This window comes from Tamandua tetradactyla, chromosome 3, assembly GCF_023851605.1.
Source record: "Tamandua tetradactyla isolate mTamTet1 chromosome 3, mTamTet1.pri, whole genome shotgun sequence".
Lineage (NCBI taxonomy): Eukaryota > Metazoa > Chordata > Mammalia > Pilosa > Myrmecophagidae > Tamandua > Tamandua tetradactyla.
This window is the reverse complement of record NC_135329.1, coordinates 57693976-57716310: the sequence shown is the minus strand read 5'-3', so window position 1 is coordinate 57716310 and position 22335 is coordinate 57693976. Positions and strand designations below refer to the sequence as shown.

General features: G+C 38.5%; 1 long non-coding RNA gene across 1 annotated transcript in view; it reads left to right on the top strand.

The window, feature by feature from the left end:
- LOC143676094 (uncharacterized) overlaps window positions 1-15839 on the top strand; it is a 54232-nt gene extending 38393 nt beyond the window's left edge. The window contains exon 3 of the long non-coding RNA XR_013171815.1: window positions 15734-15839. This is a non-coding gene — a long non-coding RNA (uncharacterized LOC143676094). The remainder of the gene's footprint in view (window positions 1-15733) is intronic.
- The last annotated feature ends 6496 nt before the right edge of the window (window positions 15840-22335 follow it).

The window sequence follows — 22335 nt, the reverse complement described above, 5'->3', positions numbered from 1 at the left end:
AAATTGCTGGATCATATATTGAATCTATGTTTAATATTTTGAGGAGCTACCAAACTGTTTTCCAAAGTGGCTGCACCATTTTACCTTCCCACAAGCAATGTATCAGGGTTCTGATTTCTCCACATCTTGCCAACATGTCATTTTCTGACTTCTTTATTATCTCCATCCCAGTGGGTGTGAAGTGGTATATTATTGTGGTTTTGATTGGCATTTCCCAGATGACTAATGATGGTGAGCATCTTGTCATGTGTTTGTGACAATCTATGTATTGGAAAAATGTCTATTCAGGTCCTTTGCCAATTTTTTGATTGGGTTATTTGTCTTTTTATTATTGAGTTGTATGGGTACTTAACATATTCTAAGTACAAGCTTCTTATCATATCTGTGGTTTGCAAATATTTCCTCCCATTCTGTGGATTGTCTTTTCACTTTCTTGTTCATGTCCTTTGAAGCACAAAAGTTTTAAATTTCAATGAATTCCAATTCATCTTTTTCTTTGCTTGTTTGTACTTTCGGTATCATACCACAATGATTTACCCTATGTGTTCTCCTAAGAATTTTATAGTTTTGGCTCTTATTTTATGTCTTTGGTTTATTTTGAGTTAATTTTTGTGTATGTGTGTGTTAAGTTTCAAGCTTCATTCTTTTGCATGCAACTATCCAGTTATCCCAGCACCATTTGTTGAAAAGACTTTTCTTTCCCCATTGAATTGTTTTGGCACCCATTTTGAAAATCGATGGATTTTCCATGGAAGATGAATAGATTAATATATGGATTCATTTCTGGACTCTCAATTTCATACCACTAAGCAATACATCATTGAACCTTATGCAAGTATGACACCTTCTCAATTACTGTTGTTTTGCAACAGGAGATCATGAAATGTGAGTCCTCTTTTTCAAGATAGTTTTGGATTTTGCATCCTTCAAATTTCCAAATGAATTTTGAATCAGTTTGTAAATTTCTACTGGGAAGTAGAAGTGAAGTCAGCTGGGATTCTGATAGGGATTTTAGTTTGAATCTGTAGCTCAATTTGGGGAGCATTGCCACCTTAACAATACTAAGCCTTCTGAGCCATGAACATGGGTCATCTTTCTATTTATTTAGATCTTTAAAAATTTCCTTTAACAATGTTTTGTAGTTTTAGAGTATAAGTTTTGCACTTTTATTACAAATTTATTCCTAAATATTTTATTCGTTTTGATGCTTTTGTAAATAGAGTTGTCTTCTTAATTTTATTTTGAATGATTCATTGCAAGTGTATAGAAATATAATTGACTTTTGTGTATTTGTCTTATATCTTGCAAACCTGCTGAACTTGTGTGTTCTAATAGGTTTTTAAGTGCATTTTTTTAGCATTTTTGTATGTAAAATTATGTTTCAGTGCAGATTTTCTTTCCTTTTTAAAAAATTTTTATTAATAAACCCAATTAACCATGAACATTCTTAATGTATGAACATTCCATACTTTGTATGTAATCAGTGGCTCACAATATCATCACATAGTTGTATATTCATCACTATGAGCATTTCTCAGAACATTTACTTCACTCTGGAAAAAGAACTAAACAGAAAAAAGAAAAAACTCATACATACCATACCCCTTACGCCTCCCTCTCGTTGACCACTAGTATTTCCCTCTACTCAATTTATTTTAACATTTGTTCCCCTTGTTATTTATTTATTTTTAATCCATAGTTTTTACTCATCTGTCCATACTATAGATAAAAGGAGCATCAGAACAAGGTTTTCACAATCACACAGTCACTTTGTGAAAGCTATATCATTATACAATCATCTTAAAGAAACATGGCTACTGGAGCACAGCTCTACAGTTTCAGGCACTTCCCTCTAGCCTCTCTAATACACCTTAAACTAGAAAGAGGTTATTTATATAACACATAAGAATAACCTCCAGGATAACCTCTCAACTCTACTTGAAATCTCTCAGCCACTGACACTTTATTTTATCTTATTTCTTTCTTCCCCCTTTCAGTCAAGAAGGTTTTCTTAATCCCTTGATGCTGAGGCCCAGCTCATTCTAGGATTTCTGTCCCACATTGCTAGGGAAGTTTACACCCCTGGGAGTCATGTCCCACATAGAGAAGGGAAGGGCAGTGAGTTTCCTTCCTATATTGACTGAGAGATAGGCCACATCTGAGCAACAAAAGAGCTTCTCTGGGGATGACTCTTAGGCCTAATTTTAAGTAGGCTTAGTTTATCCTTTGTGGGGATAAGTTTCATATGAACAAACCCTAAGATTGAGGGCTCAGTTCTATTGATTTTGTTGTCCTCACTGCTTGTGAGAATATCAGGCCTTTCGCAAATGGGGAAGTTAGATTTTCCCTCTTTCTCACCATTCCCCCAAGGGGACTTTGCAAATACTTTTTTATTCACTGTTCAAATCACTCTGGGATTTATCAGGGCATCACTCTGGACAAACTTACAAAATCTCATGCCCTACTCGAGGTTCCATGTTCAGTACAGATATTTTAAATTCTTTCTTTCCAATCTGAATTTATTTTATTTTACTTTCCTGTGTAATTTTCTTCACTAGAATTTCCAATACAATTCTGGATAGAAGTGGTGAGAACAGACGTTCTTATCTCATTCCTGATCTCAGGAGAAAGCATCCAGTTTTTCACCATTAAGTGCAATGTTCTGTAAATTTGTGGTAGATGCCTGTAAGGAAAAGATAAATTTGTAGAGTCTGTTCTGTTCAACTGATGTTGCCCTTAGTGACCTTGGTTAGAAACGGTTGAAATGTGCACTCTAGTTGGGAGGACTGGCTATCCTCCTGGAAGGAGATGCACTTTGATACTGATATCTATGTCCCAGGAAGCTCCTCTTGGTCCCTAGCCAGTTCCCAGAGCACCCAACTGGGCCAGGTCACGTAAACTAACTGGAATTCAACCACTATTGTGTAAAGGTATCATAAAAACTGCATGCAAGCAGTTAGAGGAGTAGAAGAAGAGAGAGAGAGGAGAATCTTATCAGGGAGAAGAAGAAGAGAGAGGAGAATCTAATGAGAAAGAAAGAGCACCTCATAAGAATCTTATCCAGGAAAAGAATTCTTTGCTGTGGATTTTTACTAATGCTGTTTTCAAGATTGCTGTTGATTTTTACTAATGAGACTTGAAATGCTGCTTCCAAGAATTCCCAGCACTTCTCTTCAGGTGTTGGTGCCATCTTATCTGGTGATGTAACTATGCCTTATCTTTGAAAGCTCTTGTAATTACCTGTAATTACTTTCTTTTAATTACTTTCCTATTAAAAATAATAAATAAATGAAATCTCTTTGTATATCGCTGAAGTCTGTGTTGTCCATGAATCTGAACTGATAAATTAAGTGGTCACAAATACCACATTGCCTTTTGTGCAACAAGGCCCTTTATCATGTTGGAGAATTTCTCTTCTATTTATAGTTTGTGGTGTGCTTTATTGTGAAAGAATGTTGGTGCAATGGTTTGAAGTTGTATGTACTCCAGAAAAGCACATTCTAAAATTTAGTCCATTCTTGTGGATATAAACCCATTATAAATGGGACCTTTTGATGAAGTTATCTCAGTTAAGGTGTGTCCCACCTCAATCAGGCTGGGTCTTAATCCTATACTGGAGTCTTTTGAATGAAATTCAGACAGAGGGGGAGGAAGCCACAGAAGCAAGAAACTGAAATCAATGAAACCTGGAAGAGAAGGGAGAGACCAGGAAATGCTGCCATGTGCCTTGCCATGTCACAGAGGCACCAAGGATCACTAGCAGCCAGCCCCAGAACGTGGGTCTTTGGAAAGAAAACATTGCCTTGATGACAATTTGATTTGGACTTCCTTTTATCCTCATAGAAAAATATGTGAGCAAATAAATTCCTATTGTTTAAGCTGATGCATATCCCCTTTTAACTACATTCAGACATATAATTCAGTAGTACTGATGACATTCACAATGTTGTGCTAAACACCACTATACATTGCCAAAACTTTTTCATCATGATAAACAGAAACTCTGCATTAATTAAGAACTAACTCCATTTCCTATAACCACCCCACCCCTTGTAACCTGTATTCTAGTTTCTGATTCTGTGAATTTGCTTATCCTAATTATTTCATATCTGTGAGCTCATATAATATTTGTTCTTTCGTGTCTGGATTATTTCACTCAACATGATGTCTTCAAGGTTCATTCATGTAGCCACATGTATCAGAGTATCATTCCTTTACAAGGATGAATGATATTCCATTTGAATGTACATACCGCAATTTGTTTATCTATTCATCTGTTGTGGATACTTGAGTTGCCTCCATCTTTTGGCAATTGTGAATAATGCTGCTAAGAATATCTGTAAAGATATCTGTTTGAGTCCATTTCAGTTGTTTTGGGTATATACCTAAAAGTGGGATTGCTAGGTCATATGATAATTCTATGCTTAAATTTCTAAGGAACTGACATGTTTTCCACAAAGACTTCCCACCAACAGTGGGAACTCTTCCTATTACTCCACATCCTCTCCAACACTTGTAATTTTCTTTTTTCAAAAAAAAAATTGTTGTCATTCTAATGACTGTGCAGTGATAGCCCACTGTGGTTTTGATTTACATTTCCCTGATGGCTAATGATAATGAGCATGTGCTTTTTTGATCATTTGTATATCTTCTTTGGAGAAATGTCTATTTCATTTGCCCACTTAAAAATTGTGTTGTCTGTTTGCTGTTCAGTTATAAGATTTTTTAAATGAGTTCTGGAATATACAGAATATTTTACTGAACAGCTGTAGAATACATTCTTCTCTACAGCATATGGATCAATCTCCAGGATAGACCATATTAGCTCACACAGCAAGGCTCAAGAAATTAGAAAAATATTAAAATCATAAAATGTATCTTCTCTGCTCACAATGGGGTGAAGCTAGTAATCAATAACAAGAGAATTGGAAAATTCACAAATATGTGGAAATAAAACAAGGTATTCATAAACAACCTTTAGGTCAAAGAAGAAATCACAAAGGAAATTACGAATTACCTTGAGGAAGTCTCACTTATCTATTTATTCTTTTGTTGTTTGTGCTTTGCTTTTACTGTCTAAGAAACCAGTGCATACCACAAGATTCTGAAGACACTTCTCTACATTCTCTTCTAAGAGGTTTATGGTCCTAGTTCTTCTTAGTAGATCTTTCATCCATTTTGAGTTAATGTTTGTATAAGGTCTGAGATAGGGGCCTTCTTTTATTCTTTTACATGTGGATATCCAGTCCTCCCATTACCATTTGTTGAAGAGGCTATTCTGTCCCAGTTGGGTGGACTTGGTAGCCTTGTTGAATATCAATTGTTCATTGATGCAAGGGTCTATTTCTGAACTCTCAATTTGATTCCATTGGTCAATATATATCTATCTTTATGCCAGTACCATGCTGTTTTGACTACTGGAGCTGTATAATATGCTTTAAAGACAGGAAGTGTATATCCTTCATCTTATTTTTTTTTCAAGATGTTTTTGGTCAATCAGAACCCTTTAACTTCTAAATAAATTTGATAATTGGCTTTTCCATTTCTGCAAAATACACTGTTGGAATTTTGATTGGGATTGCATTATATCTGTAAATAAATTTGGGGATTATTGACATCTTAATGATGCTTATTCCCCAATTCATGAACATGGAATGGCCTTCCATTTATTTAATTTTGCCTTAATTTCTTTAAACAATGTCTTGTAGTTTTCTGTGTAGATGTCCTTTATCTCCTTGGCTAAGTTTATTTCTAGTTATTTGATTCATTTAGTTGCTACTGTAAATGGGTTTTTTAAAATTGATTTTCTCCTTAGATTGCTTATTACTTATGCATAGAAATGCTACTGAATTTTGTGCGTTGGTTTTGTACTCTGCCACTTTGCTGAAATTATTAGCTTTAGTAGATTTGTAGTAGATTTTTTTGGATTTTCCATGTGTAGGAACATATTATCTGCAAATCATGAAAGTTTTACTTATTCCCTTCCAATTGGGATTCTTTTATTTTTTTTTTCTTGCTTAATTGCTCTAGCTAGAAGAGAAGAATAGAACATCTAGCACAATATTGAATAACAGTGGTAATAGTGGGCATCCTTGTCTTGTACCTGATCTTAGAGGAAAAGCTTTTGGCCTTTACTGTTGAGTATAATGTCAGCTGTCAGTTTTTCGTATAAGTCCTTTATCATGTTGAGGAAATTTCCTTCTACTCCTATCTTTCAAAGTGTTTTTATCAAGAAAAGATGCTGGTTTTTTGGGGGGGTGTAGGGTCCGGAAATTGAAACCGGGTCTCCCGCATAAAGGCGAGCGTTCTGCCACTGAACCACCCATGCACCCCAAGATGCTGGATTTTGTCAAATGCCTTTTGTGTGTCAATCGAGATGATCATGTGGTTTTCCCTTTTGATTTGTTAACATGGCTTATTACATTAATTGATTTTCTTGTGTTGAACCACCCTTGCATACCTGGGATACAACACACGTGATGTATAATTCTTTTAATGTGCTGCTGGATTTCATTTGCAAATATTTTGTTGATTATTTTTGCTTCTATACTCATCAGAGAAATTGGTTTGTAATTTTCTTTTCTTATAGAATCTTTATCTGACTTTGGTATAAGGGTGATGTTGGATTCATAGAATGACTTAGTATTCCCTCCTCTTCTGATATTTGGAAGAATTTGAGAAGAGTTGGTGTTAATTCTTGGAATGATTGGTAGCATTGACCTGTGAAACCATCTGGTCCTGACTTTTTTTTGTGTGTGTATGGGGAGACTTTTAATGACTGAGTCAATCTCTTTCCTTCTGATTGGCCTGTTGAGGTCTTCTGTTTCTTCTAAAGTCAGCGTAGAGAGTTTGTGTGTTTCTAGGAATTTACCCATTTCATCTAAAGTTGTCTAATTTGTTAGCATACTATTGTTCATAGAATCCTCCTATGATCCTTTTTATTTCTGCATGTAGTAGTAATGTCCCCTTCTCATTTCTGATTTTATTTATTTATCAATTTTTTTTTTTTGGCATGGGCAGGCTCTGGGAATTGAACCCAGTTCTCCCATATGACCAGCAAGAATTCTACCACGGTGCTATCCTTGCACCACCCTGATTTTATTTATTTTTACTCTCTCTTTTTCTTTTTCAGTCTAGCTAAGGGTCTGCCAATCTTATTAATCTACAATAAGAACCAATTTTAGTTTTGTAATTTCTATTTTTTTCTATTCTCAATTTCATTTATTTCTACTCTAATCTTTGTTATTCATTTTTTTCTGCTTGCTTTGGGATTTGTTTGCTATTTCTCTTTCTAATTCCTCCAGGTGTGTAGTTAGGTCTTTGATTTTAGCTCTTTATTCCTTTTTAAATGTTTAGGGCTATAAATTTCTCTCTCAGCACTGCTTTTAGTGCATTCTGTAAGCTTTGTTATGTTGTGTTCTCATTTTCATTCATCTTGAGATATTTTCTAATTTCTCTTGTAATTTCTTCTTTGGCCTTTGTTTTTTTTTGAGTGTATTGTTTAACTTCCCTGCATTTAAAAAATTTCCAACTTTCCACCTGTTATTGATTTCCAGCTTCATTCCAAGGTCAGAGAAAGTACTTTGTGTAATTTCAATCTTTAGAATTTGTGGAGACTTGTTTTGTCACCCAAAGTGTGGTCTATCCTGGAGAATGAAGTCTGCATAATTGTATAGCCTGCTATCTTGGGGAACAATGTGCTGTATATATCTGTTAGCTATGATTCATTTACCATGTCATTCAAGTTCTCTTTTCTTTATTGATCACCTGTCTCGATGTTCTATGTACTGATGAGAGTGGTGTATTGAGGTCTCCAACTATTATTGTAAAAATGTCTATTTCTCCTTTTCTAATGTTTTGCCTTATGTATTTTGGGGCAGCATGGTTAGGTGCATAAATATTTATTATTGCTATTTCTTCTTGGTGGTTTGCTCCTTTTATTATTGTCTCTTATAACAGCTTTGCATTTAAAGCCTTTTTTGTCCAATATTCGTATGACTACCCCAGCTCGTTTTTTAGTTACTATTTGCATTGAATATCTTTTTCTAGCCTTTCATTTAAAACCTATTTGTGTCCTTGTGTCTAAAGTCAGTCACTTATAGAAAACAGAAAGTTGGATCATACTTTTTAAAACCCATTTTACTAGTCTGTGTCTTTTAATTGAAGAGTTGAATCCATTAACATTCAATGTTATTACTGTAAAGGTTTTTTATTTACCTCAGCCATTTTACACTTTGGTTTTCATGTCACATCTTCTACTTTATTTTATTTTTTGGCTCTCTTTTTATCCTTTTAGTTACTGTTCTAGCTTGCAAGCTGCCAGAATGTGATATATCAGAATGGCTTTTAAAGGGGGGACTTTATTAAGTTGTGAATTTACATGTTCTAGGGCCATGAACATGTCCAAATTAAAACAAGTCTACAGAAATGCTAATCTAAGCCATCCAGGGAAAGGTACCTTGGGTCAAGAAGGTGGATGACATTCAGTTTCTCTCTCAACTAGAAAGGCACATGGTGAATATGGCGACATCTATTAGCTTTCTCTCCAGTCTTCTTGTTCCGTGAAGCTCCTTTGGGGGCATTTTCCTTCTTCATCTGCAAGGGTTTCTGGCTGCCTGGGGCCAGATATTTCCTCTTTTAAAGGATTCCAGTAAACTAATTCTAGTAAACATTTCCAAATGTTTCCTCTTTTAAAGGATTTCAGTAAACTAATCAAGACCCACCTGGAATGGGTGGAGTCACATCTCTCTTTAATCGAAGGTTAATACCCACACTCAGGCACATCACAACTCTGTGGAGATAATCTAATCAAGTTTCCAACCTACAGTACTGAATAGAGATGAAAAGAAATGACTGCCTCCACAAGATGGACCAGGATTAAAACATGGCTTTTCTAGGGTATACAATCTTTTCAAACCAGCACAGTTACCTTTACTGATAATCTTAATTTCTGTACTCTGCTCCATGTCTCTCTCTCCTGTCTTTTCCCTTCACCCTGCAGAATTTTTAGTATTTCTTGTTGGGCTGATCTCTTTTTGGCAAACTCTCTTGTGAATATTTTAAACGTTCCTTCATTTTTGAAGGACAGTTTTGCTGGATAAGGAATTCTTGGCTGTCTGTTTATTTCCTTCAGGACCTTAAATATATAACACTGCCTTCTTGCTTCCATGGTTTCTAATGAGAAATTAGCACTTAATCTTGTTGAGGCTCCCTTAACCTGATGCCTTGCTTCCCTTTTGATGCTTTCAGCAAACACTCTTTTCTTTGGCATTCAGCAGTTTGGTTGTCATATGTCTGGCTATGGATCTCTGAGTTTATCTTTTTGGAGTTTGTTGAGCTCTTGAATGTGTATATTCATGTATTTCATTAAATTTGGGAAGTTTTCAACTATTATACCCTCATGTGTTTTTTCTGCCTCTTTCTTTACCTTCTTGGATTCCCATAACATGTAGAGTAGTACTTTTTATGGTGTCTCACAAGTCTCTTAGGCTTTGATCACTTTTCTTCATTATTTTATTTCCTTTATGCTCCTCAGAACAATTATTTTATTTGTCTTTTGTTCACATTCGCTGGATATTTCTTCTGCCAACTCCAGTCTGCTATTTTCCCCTCAAAATAATTTTTAATATCAATTATTGTGTTCTTTGGCTCCAATATTTCTTATATCTGTAGTTTGTATCCTTCTTATAGTTTCTATTTCTTTAATGAAATATTCATTTTGTTCATAAACCATTTTTCTGAAACCCTTTAGTTTTCTGTCCATGTTTCCCTTTAGGTCCTTGAGCATATTTAAGACCACTTTAAAAATTCTTTGTCTAGTATCTCCAAAATCCGATGTTCTTTGTTGATGATCTGATATTTTATCTTGCTCCTTTGGATGAGTCAGCATTTCCTGTTTCTTTGTATGCCTTGCAATCTTTTCTTGTATATTGTATATGCAAGATTGACTGCCTCTGGAATTTAGTTCCTGAGGTGTCTGTTCTTTCAGTTTGTGTTCAGATATTGATATGACAGAGATTTCCCTGAATGCCAGGAGCTAACGTAAACAAACAAAGAAATAAACAAAAAAACCCCACCTTTAAAGTCTTTTAAATATTCGGTGGTCCTGTCTTTCAGAACTTAGTCCTCCTATAACAAACCCATGTTGAAAGTATGGTTTTTCTTCAGTTTGTTCTGAGTATGTGTCTTATTCTGGGCATACATTCATGGCCTTAGGAATTCTCCCATTTATCAGGATCTGAGTGCCACCTCTTCTCCTATTAAAATATTCCTTCTTCCAGGTCCTATGTACTCTATTGCATATTTTGATGCTGATAATCATTTGCCCCAAAGTGCTTTGATTTGATTTTCCTTACACTGATTTAGCTGCCTGCATGGTGCTTTGGCATGCAGGGCAAGTTCTGGATTGGCAAGTCAGAGACAAGTTGTCCTGGTTTAGTCTCTCATCCACAAGACAGATTGATTCAGGTACACGTGCAACCAAGTGTGCACATAGGGCTTCTTCTTCTCCCTGTAGAACTTGGACTGAAGTTACTGGCTGGCTCCATACTGAGCTTCTGAGTGGGTGGTGGATGGGCAGCTATGGGTCCACAAGCTTTACTTACCACTTTTAAGTTGTCTTTTAAAAAATTTGTTGTTCACCCAGTGTTTTAGTTTATAAGCTGCTGGATTGCAATATACTAAAAATGGAATAGCTTTTAAAAAGGGAATTTAATAAATTACAAGTTTACAGTTCTAAACCTATAAATTTGTCCAAACTAAGACATTCAAGAAAGGATGCTTTAATTCAAGGAAGGCTGATGGGTCAGAAACACCTCTGTCAGCTGGGAAGCCACATGGCTAGCATCTGTTGGCCCCTTCCTCCTGGGCTCCATTGCTTTCAGTCTCTGTTCCTGTGGGGTTCCTCACTTTGCTTCTCCAGGACTGGCTTTTATCTCTTGGCTTCCCTTGGCTCAATCCAGATTCTGTCTTGCTTAACATTTCATGGCGACATCTGCTGGGCTCCAAGCATCTCCAAATCATGTCTCTGTTCTCCAAGTATTGAAATCTATCTCAGCTGTGCTCTGAAGTTTGTGTCAACTCTCTCTCTGTCAGCTCTGAGATCTCTCTAAAATGTTTCCTCTTTTAAAGGACTAACCAAAACCCACCTGGAATGGGTGGAGTTTCATTTCCATCTAATCAAAAGGTCACACCCATAGTTGGATATGTTATCTCTCTGTGGGGATAATCTAATCAAAGTTTCCAACCTACTTTGTCCAGTCAGGATTAAAAGAAATGGCTGCCTCCACAAGATTGAATCAGGATTAAAACATGGCTTTTCTGGGTGACGTATTTTCAAACCAGCACATCCAGTTACTGCAGCCCTTTAACTGTCTTCTGGAGCTCTATGAAAGATGGCTTTGCCAGTTTTTGCAATTTGTTTAAAGAATCTGTGGGGAATGGAACCTCAGAGAAATTCTGCCATCTTGGTGACATTCACATGTCTAATAATTTTTAACTGGAAATTGGACATTTTAGAAAATATATTGTGATAACTCTGGCTTTCCCCTCCTCCCAGGGCTTATTATTGCTATTTGTTTGTTTATTTGTTTAGTGGATGGCTTTTAGGAAAGTCTATCTCCCTCTTTTTTTGCTTTGTGACAAAAGAAACATCTCTGATGTTGTTCCTCAGAGAGAGCAGCCTTGGACACAGCCACTTTTGGATAGCTGTGGTTTGGGTAGGGTTCTCTTTTTCTCTCTCCATGTCAGATGTTAAGCTCTACCAAATTGCTGGCTAATGGCTTTGTTGTTTTCAATGCCTTGGGCTTAAATCGCTCCATGGAGTGATCCAATTAAACTTGGTGTCCTTTGAGAGATAGCTTTTGAGGTCTGTATTTCAAATTTGTTCTGACCCCAGGAACACTATTCTTAGCTATTCCTTTCCCTGATGTTCTCTGGTAGAATAGAAAGCCTATGGCTTAGCTTATATCCCTAATGAATAGATCGGTCTCTTAATTGTTTTTCCCCACAGCATCCACTATTTTTGATAGTGCCCTTAGGCTTGAAAGTTCTCTACACTCTCTTGAAAATGAAGTCAGTTCCTTTGGAAAGAGCCTCAGAATTCTCTGTTTTATGAACTGTCTTACTCCCTGAGCAAAATCTTTGAGCCAAGTCTCTGGAGCAAAAAGCAGAGGTAGTGGTTGCTTTCCTTGGACTGGTACTCCTAGTTTAGGAGTTGGGAACATGATGGATTAGGAAGGCAGTAGCCTCAGGTGTTCTTGGATTGCCTTTCTTGGTGCGGAGCCTTGACCTGCCAAGCTGGGGTGAAGGTGATCAGGGTTCCAGTAGTTTCACCATGTCATGCTCAAGGTGGAAACTTCATGCCATAAGTGGGAGCTGGGTGTAGGGAGCTCTCAGCCACCCTCTCCTGGAACTTATCTCTGGAACAGGTACATGGGGGCAAGATGAGAAATGCTGACATCTTGCCCTTCCTAGGATGACATTATTACCCCTCTGACTGAAAGCTGTGGGGAGAGGGAACTCTGTGATCTTGGCTGTACTCACCTGGATTAGAGTTTCAGTCACATTGAGCTAGAAGGGGAAAAAGGAGTGGGTTGTGGCTTAAATGCCATAGAAAGTTCCTATTCTTACCAAATTTCAGTAAATTGTCTTGAATAAATGTTTCTTTCTTTGCTGTTTGCTCTTAGGACTATTTCTGGTGACTTCAAGTGAGTGTTTTATGAAATAATTTTTACCAGAGCTCCTTGCATTGCTATGCTGGAAGTGGAACCTTCTTATTTGTGATTTTTATAACAAAGGTTTAGTTGTTTCTGAATATTTTTGTGCTATATATTTGAAACTATTGTTGTTATTTCAGTTATTTAATTACTTTAGATATAGCTATGGTTATGAGTACATGTATAATTATATATGTAAGTATTTTTTAAATAACTTTATGCTGTTTAAGGAACTTAGAATTCCAGGCAGATTTTTGTAAAAGATAAGGAATTTGGATTTATGTGTCTTTAAAAAATCATTTAAAACCAAAACTTTATGTTGATCCAAAGACCAGTGTTCTAGAAAGTTTCCAAACTTTTGGATAAAACACATTTTAGTTCATTATTCAACTCAGCTTAAGCAAATGACTTCATCTCTTTGACCCTCAGATTCTTCACCTGTAAAGTGGAAACAACACCTACTTAACTTACCTCACTGTGTGAAGTTGGTGCTCACAATCCAGTGGGGGAAAAGGAAAAATTAACTGTGACACATGACTCAAGGTGCCAGATGCCTCCAAGAGGGAGAAGCTCAGGTGATCTGAGAGCCAGAAGCAGGAGAAACCCCTTTCTACTGTGGAAGACACAGAGGAAGTTTCTTGGAGAAGTCTTTAGAGATTTATGCGAGTCTTATTGCCTTTCATTTGCTGTGGGCTGAGCTCACCACCTGTTTTAGTATTAACCTTCCAAGTTAGCTTCTCTATCTTCCCTAGAACTTCAAAATTTTGAAGGGTACCTGTTCACTGGTGACCCTCACATCCAAGGGTGTAGCTTCAGGCTGAAGGAATGGAGATGGGCTGAACGGAACGTTTTCCTCTAAAGGTTAGAGTGGAGAAGACAGATGATGACGGAGACCCTTGCCCACAGGAACACCCAAACAGTGAGCCCCAGACATCCAACACATGCTTTTCCAGACTACTTGTTTCCTTAAAGAGCCCTTCACTGACTTTTCATCTTGCATACTGTCTTCTATGTTGCTGAGGAAACTTATTCTTTTTCTTCAAACGTGGCATTATATATTAATTTGAGTCTTTGATTAGTGTCCATCTCCTTCATTTAGGATTTAAGCTCCACAAGAGCAAGAATTTTTCTTATATTTGTTCACTATTTCCATGGCTTAATCTAGAGTCAGGCGCATGGTAGACAGTGTCTTTGAAATGAATGAGTAATTTGGAGTAAAACTTCTTTGCAGAGTCATTTCTCAGCCAGAGATAAGACACAACTGTGCCTTGACTTCATCCACTTTCTGCCATAATGTAGGAAGTCAAGAGAGGAAACAGCCACCTTTTCACCTTGGCTAATGTTGACCTTTATCTCAGCAGAGAGTTTATTGGGGTAGAGATTTGAACCTGATGCCTGTAGAGTTTATTAGACCTTGAATTAATTATTCTAATTATCTCTCCTCTTTACCAGTAATTGAGAGACAGCAACAAATCGAATAAGTGCATGTTTTTAAGAAATATAAAGCCTGGGAGCCAGTGAGCTGAGTGTCTTAGTGTGCTCCTTATTCCTTTGTCAGTCAGTTGCTTTATTTCTGTGAAAATCTGTATTTGTGTGTTGAAGCAGTGACTAATAGCTTCTCTTCTTCCTTTTGACAATCAAAGCTACTGAGTTTTAGTCAAGCACATATGTTTTCTGGCCTCCCTTGCAGCTATGTGTTCACGTGATTAGGTTTGACTAATGGGGTGTGAGTTGAATTGGTGTATGCAACTTCAAGCTTATATTTTTAAATAAAGAAGTTGCTTGCCCTTCTTACTCTTTCTCTTTCCTGGGCTGGGATGTAGATGTGACCATTGTCAACCATCTGTATAGTAGTGATGGCCTTGGGGAGGGCAAAGCAATGAGACTGAAGGAACCTGGGTCACTAAATGACCTCACGGAGCACAGACACATGTCAGCCTTGGACCACTGCCTACATTCAGATTATTATGTGAAAGGGTAACATATTTCTATTTTAGGTCAGTGTTTTCTGGAGTTTCTGACATAACAGTTTTGCCTAAACACCAAGTAATACATATGTGCTTTTGGAAGATATTGCCTTTGACAAGCTTGGGGGTTTACTTTTATCACACAATGAGAATAGGTAGGTTTCCTTTTAGTGTTAACTTCCAGGACGCTGAGAGCCAGCTATATTTAGTGTTTATTACAGTGAAGCTATATCACCAAAGATTTTTATTTTTGTATGCTGTGTGGTGGGGGTCACATTTCATTTTTTTTCCCATGTAACTGTCCTGATATTGCAGCCATTTGTTGAATTCTTTTTTTTTTTTTTTTTTTTGGTAGGGTGGGGGTAGGGGAAGTAAACGGGCATTTCTTCCCCTTTGTATATATAATTTTGTTGCTGCTATTCATTAAGGGGCTTATTGCGGCTGCACCTAAAGTTTCATACCCTAATCCCGTTTGCTCATGTTATTTCCTTTGGTACCCATGTCCTTTCTCTTGTGTACTTAAAGGCGCCTGCTTTACTTATGACAACGCGAAGGTTTTCTCGCTGCACTAATGCTGTGTCGAGCACCCCTTATGAACCGCTATTAGAGCTTTCATCATATTGAATTTACTTTAGTTATCTGGCTTCCCTACTAAAGTATGAACTTATTGGGCTGCTCCCTGCTAATTGCCCCCTTTAGAGGTAAGAGTGAGTTTATCTAAGACCACTTCTTCACATGTTGGTTTCTTACAAAGCTCCATGCAAAGTAGTTAAAACCAAGTGCTTGAGGTAATTAATTCAGGTAGGTTCCTCAGGTGGCATGTCATAGATGTAATGGCATGGCTTCAACCCCTGCTTCCGGGAATTATAGGGAAAAGGCTTGTGCTCCCTAAGCGTGAATGCTGAGAAGGCATGGCAAGCTTGGAGCAGAAGTCCTGTGATGTTATACTATTGTTGGATCCTCGCCCCTGATCATGCTGGAGGAGTTGTGCCTTTACTCATGCAGTTGAAAAGCCCCGTTGTTCAAAGGCCCAACTCTGTCTCTTTCCAGGACTCTAACACCTGACCCTGCCAGATGCCTGTGTGCTGTTCCTGAGTGCAGTGAGCTACAGAGGACTGTCTATGGGCTGCTGCTACTCCATGAGCTTCTCTTAAGAGACAGGTTCCTCAAGTCTGGGTGAGTGTGTTGCCTTCCACTTGCCCCATTTGCTGGACACCCACCTTTGGTATCCATTCTCTCCTTCTTCCTCTTAATAATAGACTCTCATGAGATTTTTTTGGCCCCTGTGGTTGCCCAACTGGTGGCAGTTTTTGCCAGCTACCTTTGCAGTCCATGTGGCCATTTGACACAGAGTGAGTCAAAAGGGTGTGAACAGAGTGATTGTGCAACTTCCAGGTGACATTTTTATTAGGAAATTGCTTACCTTCCACGTTCTTTCTTTTTCTTTCCCGTGGACTAGAATGTGGAGGTGATGTGTGAATTTTGATGGTAGTATGAAGGTAACTCCCTAGGGTTTGACAAAGCAATAAGAGAGGAGGAACTTGGGTGCTGGAAATATTCTATATCCGGAACAGGATGACAGTTATACAGGTCTGTACATATATAAAAACTAATTGAGGGCAGTGCAACAGTGGCTCAGTGGGAGAGTTCTCACCTGCCATTGACCGGGGTTCATTTTCTGGTGCCTGCCCATGTTAAAAAAAAGAAAATAAATTAATTGAGCCCTACTCTTAAGATTTCTGTTTTATTATCTGTAAACTATGCCTCATAAGAACCCTGGCCCCCTGAATGACCTTATGCAATAGAATTCACTTTCAGATTATTATGAAAGAGAGAAACTCCTACACGGTGTGGGCCATTGTATTTAGGGGCATGTTTGTTAGGGCCATTGACCTTGCACCTAAAGTGTAAATTCCTTAGGATAATTTTTTAATTTTTGTTTCCCTTACTTTTGCAGAGCTCAGTGAATAGAAGGCGTTCAAGACCGGTTTAATGAATGTATGTTTTTGTATATGTCTCTTTTCAGCGGTATTGGGACATCCAGTACAAATAAATTTGGAAAATGGCAGGAGTTACAGCATAAGAAGGAGGGTGCTTCCTCCCCTGTGGCCTGAAGCAGTTTGTGCAGCTCCCCAAGCCACCTAAGTTCCCAGGCACTTTCTTTAGTGAGATCTAGACTTCCTGAGATAGAAAATGCTCTCTGCTCTGCTAATGGATACTCAAGTGAGTATGAATGTTAAACGGAGTACTTGGACCCCCCATTTGCTAATTTCCTTTTACTCAAAAACACCCCGTGCTCCTCCGCTGTTAGGCTCCAGGTGGTTGGGGGAGATGCAAATAATGGCTAGGGGCTGAGACGAGTGTCATCAGAGCGGGCAGTGCTGCTAGTGCAGGAGTCTCATCAGGCAAGTGTGTGAAATGGATGGACACACCTGGCCACCCTCCAGTGCCTCAAGGGACTCGCTCACTCATTCAGTCAGCAAAGATGCACTTGTGGGAGCCAGCACTGTGCTGAGGACTGGGACTTAGAGTGGAACAGAACAGTCCCTGTCCTCCAGGAGCTCACAGACCAACTGGCAAGATGTCCCCCTAAACACATACCGCTAATTTACAGACATAATAACATTTTATTTACACCTATTAGCTGACTGGCATCTTTTATATATGGCTTCATTTTCACAAAAATCTTGCAAGCAGCTGTTGTTTGCAGATGAAGAAATAGAAAGGTGAAGAGGCAGAACAATTTGCCAAAGTCAAAGGGAAGGGGCCAGGCTGAACTGGAACTCATCTTCTCTTTCCCTGCAGCCCACTGCAGGCACGGCTGCAATGACTAGAGACTGTTACAGGGTCTGGGTGAGGTGCTGGGGAGAAAGTCTGGTCTGCAAGGGTCTTCTGTAGGCTGTGAATCTGAATCTGGCCCTAAAGAATGAGTGGCAACCCACCAAGCAGATAAAGGATGGGGTTGGGGTAGAGGTGGGGGTCTGTCTAGATAGCAGTGGCAGCATGTGGAAAGGCACAGAGCAGAGAAAGCATGGCACATTTTAGTTTGGTTTAACTAAAGCTCTGAGGGGTGAAATGGATGGGAAAGTTGTAGAGATGAGGTCAGAGAGGTGACCAAACCTGTGGAGCCTCCTTTTGGGGAGGTCCTGTAGGTACAAGGTCAGTCGTCTGGCAGTCATGGGGGACTCATTCATTCATTCATTCTCTACACATGGGCAGGACATTCTGTGTGGCCTGGTACCAGCCTGTGGGAGAGGGAATTCTTCCTGTAAGGGCACCTGTGCTGCCCTTCATCCCATGCTATCCTCCTGGTGTACTACAGTGTTCTAGTTTGCTAGCTGCCAGAATGCAATATACCAGAAACAGAAAGGCTTTTAAAAAGAGGAATTTAATAAATTGCTAGTTTACAGTTCTAAGGCAGAGAAAATGTCCCAATTAAAGCAAGTCTATAGAAATGGTCACATCAGAGACATCCAGGTAAAGATGCCTTGGTTCAAGAAGGCCGATGAAGTTCAGGGTTTCTCTCTCAAGTGAGAAGGCACATGGCGAACACAGTCAGGGTTTCTCTCTCAGCTGGAAGGGCACATGGTGAACATGGCATCATCTGTTAGCTTTCTCTCCTGACTTCCTGTTTCATGAAGGTCCCCAGGAGGCGTTTTCCTTCTTTATCTCCAAAGGTGGCTGGCTGGTGGACTCTGCTTTATGGTTCTACTGCATTCTCTGCTCTCACCGAATCTCTCATTCTCCAAAATGCTTCCTCTTTATAGGACTCCAGAAACTTACCAAGACCCACCCAGATGCATGCCTCTATCTAATCCAGTTTAACAACCACTCTTGATTAAATCACATCTCCAGGGAGATGATCTGATTACCGTTTCAAACATACGGTATTGAATAGGGATTATTCTGCCTTTATGAAATGGGATTTAGACTGAAACATGACTTTTCTAGGGGACACACATCCTTTCACACCAGCACACACACAGAGAGTGCTGGAGAACACCATTTCCCAAAGTACTTGTCAGGGAACCAGTTTTTTGAGGAAAAAGTGTTCTTTGGTAAAACACATTGAGACAATGGAGTTTACTTTCCTTTTTTGTAATTCTTGCAGGTTTAGCTCATTAAAGCCTCTGAGAAATAAAGAATTGTCAATTCCGGTTATCCCAAATTTCCCACGGTTCTTGTTTTTGACCAGATGTCTTTTGAAGATGCCCCTTACCAATCCCTCAAAGCCGGTGGCTAAACAAGCTTCTCACTGTGGGAAATGCTACCTAAGAGGACCTAGATGGGGCCAACCAAGGGGTGAGAAGACCAGAGAAGTGTCTCCTGGAACAGAAAGGAAAATGTGAGTACCTCCCTGATGCCCTGGAGAAGAAAGGGAAGGGCCAGTAACTAGAGGGCACAGGAGCTAACTTTTCCAGGACTGCACAAGAAGAAAAGGTGCTTCAAGCCTGCCGAAAGGGTAGGGGATGGGAGCACGTATCCATGGAGCCCCCACCGTTCCTGCACATGCCATCTTGGGGCTGTGCAACTTGGCTGTCATGATCACACCACTAGGGTCTTTAAGGAGCACACATCGGATCCAGGTTCCTCTGACTCCAGAGGAGCTTTCTCTACTCCATGTTCCATCAAAGCAAAGACACTATAAATGCACCTGCCGGCCTGGAGGTGGGTGGTTGATCAGTATCTCCTGTGTCTGTTCCAGCTGCCTGTGGTCCCCCCTCCATCCCAGGTTCTCAGCAGTATGATGTAGGCGGTATTTTCAGATGCGTTAGAGCTGGTTTGTGGAAAACACTTAAAATAGACTACAGGTCTATAAACAATTTTTCTTCCTGCTCATCAATTTTCCCCTTAACTGGACTTACGATTACATGCATACCTTCCTCCTCAGGCTTCTCACTTTATTGCTTTGGGGGTGAAGATGAAGGAAAATGTACAACTTTCTCTGTGGTACAAAGACATGGATTCAGGCTCAGTGTCTGCCACAGACCTGCTGTGTGACCTTTAGCAAACTCTTTAGCTTCATTTTCACATTTGCACAATGGAATTATGATAATGCCAGCCCTGCCTACCTTCTGGGGTGGGGGTGAGGGACTGATGTGAGAAGCAGGGTAATAATAAAAACTACCACTTTCCACACCTTGATTCTGTGCCAGGGACAATTATGGAAGCAGAGACACTCAAAGTTCCTCATCAGGTACAATGTACACAGTGTACCATGCGGATGTGATATATAGCTTTATTATTAGCTCTCTATATACAGAAATATGGTATTTAGTCATATATTAATCAGAAGACATGTGCATAAATAACACTTCCTTTCTCTCATTTTAATAATAAACTTTTGTTAAAAGGATGAAAAGTTCTCTGAATATGGTAATGGTAAAACTTCAAATGTTTAGAAGTTAAGTTTATTGAGCTAATTTACATTAGGTAAAAATGAGGTATATACAGATTTTTGAGATTTGACAAATGTATACAGTTGTGCAAACATCATCAAGATCAAAGCAGTGTATTCCCATCATTCCTCAAAATTCCCTTTTGACGTTGGTCCCTGTCTCCCACCCCCAAACCCTGGCGACCCCTGACTAGCTCTGTCCTGATAGTTTTGCCTTTTCCCAAATGGCATATGAATGAAATCACACAGTGAACACTTTGTACCTGACTTCTTTTACTTAGTGGAATGTGGGTAAGATTCTTCCATGTTGTTGAATGTGCCAGTAGTTTGTTCCTTTTTGTTGCTGAGTAATAGTCCATTCCATGGATGAGTAACAGTTTGTTTATCCATTCACGAGTGGGTCATTTACAGTTGGTGACTATTGAGATGCAGCTGCTAAGAGCATTCATGTACAGGCCTTTCTATGGACATTGGACAGTAAAGGATTAATCTTGGCTAAGGAGCGATTTGGCTCTTGACTGGCTCTCAGAGCTAATCATTAAGGCCTAGGAAGGTCTTGTCTGTTGGGAGTACCTTTTTTACCTGAGAGTCTTGGACCTTGCCAAATAGTCTATGCTAACAATGTGATGTATGGTGGGGGCCCGGGGCCAAAGGTCTCATTTTGACCTCTGAGGCTCTGGAGACCAAGGTCACTCATGCAGCCTATCAGCCACCTGTGTGACTGACTCCCCAGAAAATCCTGGACAGCAAGGCTCGGGTGCACTTCCTGTGTGTGTCGCCATACATCACTGTGGAAAGCGAGTTCTGTCTGCACATCTCCACTGGGAGACAACAGCTGGAAGCTCACACCTGAAACTCTCTGAACTCTGCCCTATACACCTCTTCCAGCTACTCATTTTACTCAGTATCCTTTCACTTTAATAAACCATGACTACGAGTATGAAAGCTTTGCTGAGTTCTGTGAGTTCTTCTAGTGAATTTATCGAACCTGAGGGTGGTCTTGGAGCCCTTCCAAGATGGCAGGCATATATTTTCTTTTCTCTTCAGTAAATACCTAGGGTGGAATATCTGGATTGTAAGGTAGAGGATGTTTAACTTTTTAAGAAACTGCCAAACTATTTTCCAAAGCAGCAGTACATTTTTTATGTCCACTAGAATATGAGTGTTCTAATTGCTCTGAATCTGTCCAAGTGTTTGTGTTTTTTCTTTCTTTCTTTTTTTTTTTAGCCATTCAAATAGGAGTGCAGTGGTATCTCATTGTGATTTTAATTTTTATTTCCCTAGTGACTAATGATGTTGAATATTTTTCATGTGCTTTTTATAACATTCATATTTCTTCTTTGTTTAAGCATCTGTTCAAATATTTTTCTCATTTAAAAATTTGGATTGTTTTCGTTTATTATTGAGTCTTGAGAGCTTGTTTTAAAATACATTTTTGGATGTCTTTTTTCAGATATTCCCCCCAGTCTGTGATTTGCTTATTTTCTCAAGTGTCTTTTGAAGAGTAGTTTTAAATGTTGATGATGTTCAATATATAAAAAAATTTCCTGTTTTGATTAATGCTTTATGTGTTCTAAGAAACCTTTGCCTAATTCCATGATCAGAAAGATTTTCTCCTATGTTTTCTTTTCTATGCGTTTTATGGATATAGGCTTTACATTTAGATCTATGATGCATTTTACTTTTGTTCTTATATATGGTGTGAGGTGTAGGTCAAGGTTTATCTTTTCTTTGCCTATGGATATCCAATTGTTTCATCACTACTTGTTGAAAAGATTATCCTTTTTCCATTACTTTTTCATCTTTGTCAAAAATCTATTGGCCATATATGTTTATTCCTATTTCTAAATCCTCTATTTTATTCCATTAATCTAGGACTGTACATTCTTTTGCCAATACCACACTGTCTTGATAACTATGGCTTTATATTAAGTCTTAAAATCAAATAGTATGAGTCCTCCATCTTTGATCTTTTTTTCCAAAATTGTTTTGTCTATTTCCATATAAATTTTAGAACAGCATCACATGAAATTTATAGATTAGAGGTGAATTGATATATTGATTAAAATTAATTTTCTGATTTATGAACAGCATATATCTCTCCATTTATTTAGGTTTTCTTTGACTTATCAGTGCTGTGTAGTTTTCACCATGCAGAGCTCGCACATATTTTTTAATGTTCACCTCTAAGTATCTCATACTTTTGATGCTATTCTAAATTATCTGTCCATCCAAGTATATTTGTTAGAATTTC